We start from the raw sequence: 2,479 nt of genomic DNA on the forward strand, positions 1-2,479 counted from the left end.
ACTTGTATATGCTGTATTTATACTATAGACTTTACTTGTATATGCTGTATCTATACTGTAGACTATACTTATGTTTGCTGTATCTGTACTGTACAATATACTTGTATATGCTGTATATGTACTGTAGACTTTACTTGTATATGCTGTATTTATACTATAGACTTTACTTGTATATGCTGTATCTATACTGTAGACTATACTTATGTTTGCTGTATCTGTACTGTACAATATACTTGTATATGCTGTATCTATACTGTAGACTTTACTTGTATATGCTGTATTTATACTATAGACTTTACTTGTATATGCTGTATCTATACTGTATACTATACTTATGTTTGCTGTATCTGTACTATACTTATGTGTGCTGTATCTGTACTGTAGACCATACTTATGTATGCTGTATTTGTACTGTATCTATACTGTAGACTCTACTTATGTTTGTTGTATCTGTACTGTACAATATACTTGTATATGGTGTATATGTACTGTAGACTTGTATATGCTGTATTTATACTATAGACTTTACTTGTATATGCTGTATCTATACTGTAGACTATACTTATGTTTGCTGTATCTGTACTGTACAATATACTTGTATATGCTGTATATGTACTGTAGACTTTACTTGTATATGCTGTATTTATACTATAGACTTTACTTGTATGTGCTGTATCTATACTGTAGACTATACTTATGTTTGCTGTATCTGTACTATACTTATGTGTGCTGTATCTGTACTGTAGACTGTTGGAGGATGGTGTTTACAGTGATGTGACATTCTATGTACATGATAAGATGTTCCAAGTCCACCGCTGTATACTGGCAGCTAGATGTGAATACTTCGCCACCATGTTCAAAACTAGATGGCTGGGTCGGCGTGTCATCACACTTAAACATGCTCTGGTAAGGCCTACCCCATCAATATACTGACTTTACGTACACAGATATTTGGTAAGGAGATTTAATTATATATTAAAAAATCTGACAAATATTCATCCAAAATGATTTTAAGGAATGTTAATTTGTTCATTTCCTGATTTCAAATCCTCACATATATAAGTCATTTGAACAACATTTGTGATATTAAAAACTAGACATATTTGCACTTTTACAATAAATCATAGCATAAGTATACAGAATAATTCATAGTATACTTGTGTAATTATGTATTCTATTTTGAGGTGGAAGGTGATTTTATACAGTTATTTACATCTGTTTGGATTATTACAGTCAATGAGGACCTGAGACCAGCTACTGGGTCAATACAGGAGTATTTGACTGTATTATTATACTGACAAAATTCAGACATACCTTTTACCAATACTCTTTAAACTATTAAATGTTTCTTGAGCAGTTTTACTATTAAATGTTTCTTGAGCAGTTTTTGATTGCAATGCTGTCAATGAAAATAGTGAGCCATGTTTTTGATTTTGGGGCCAACATCTTAGTCATAGGCATTTTTGACCGCAGACTATTGACTCTCCAACTTACTACATTTCAAGTCAGACACCAGAATATAAGGTTGAGTCACGTGGTTGAGTTTTGTCAGTCAGAACATTAGTTTAGTTTTAATAAACGTGTTCAACATACACATCTCTGTCAACTTATAGGTTGTACCTGTTGCCTTCAAGTCAATCCTACAAAACCTATACACAGGTAAGTCCCTTTATAAGTAGTACCAGAAGCATTTTTTTAAAATTTTAATTTGATAAATTTAATAAACATAATGACCCATTAAGTATTTTCATGATGATTGACAATGTCATGCCTGATGTCATGAAAAATCTCTTTCCTGACATGAAATGAATGCTGGGTTATATTATTCGGTCTGTAATTGTCTTCTTAAACAAAACTGTTATTTACTGTTTGTTTAATCTTAAGTAGAGTAAATCAAGTGTAAGGCTTAATTATATGATAATATTCAGGTCGGCCATTGCTCTAACTATGCCTCAATGGGACAGACATTTCTCAGTTATTTATATGGTGACGGTACAATTAGATGTCCATGCATCTACAGAAATCTAATGTGGGAGATTTTAATCCTCGCTGAACTTTTCACACGAGCAGCTCTTCTGCACTCTAATTGAAAAAAGATAGTTGTAATTATTATAACACAGACAGAATCATTATAACAATAGTGTTGTAATTTGTTGCTGTTTTGACGATATATTTATACATATCTAACTTCCCTTTTTGTTGTAAGATACGCCTTCAACCCTGGTAAATATTTTAGCATAGAAGCTGCAAAATACAACACTCTCATTTAAGAAAGGTTTTTTCAACTCAAGATGGTAATTCATAATGCAACATGGCTCATTTGTTTATATTTCCTGGTTAAGTTGATTTACATTGTGTATTGAGGAGACATTGTATTTCTATTGTAAGGCTTGTGTATTGAGGAGACATTGTATTTCTATTGTCAGGCTTGTGTATTGAGGAGGCATTGTATTTCTATTGTAAGGCTTATGTATTGAGG

General features: G+C 32.0%; 1 long non-coding RNA gene across 1 annotated transcript in view; it reads left to right on the forward strand.

The window, feature by feature from the left end:
* LOC110457283 overlaps positions 1-1,645 on the forward strand; it is a 6,711-nt gene extending 5,066 nt beyond the window's left edge. The window contains exons 5-6 of the long non-coding RNA XR_002463679.1: positions 747-906; positions 1,614-1,645. This is a non-coding gene — a long non-coding RNA (uncharacterized LOC110457283). The remainder of the gene's footprint in view (positions 1-746; positions 907-1,613) is intronic.
* Positions 1,646-2,479: the final 834 nt, after the last annotated feature.

This window comes from Mizuhopecten yessoensis, unplaced genomic scaffold, assembly GCF_002113885.1.
Source record: "Mizuhopecten yessoensis strain PY_sf001 unplaced genomic scaffold, ASM211388v2 scaffold9073, whole genome shotgun sequence".
In the NCBI taxonomy this organism is placed as follows: Eukaryota; Metazoa; Mollusca; class Bivalvia; order Pectinida; family Pectinidae; genus Mizuhopecten; species Mizuhopecten yessoensis.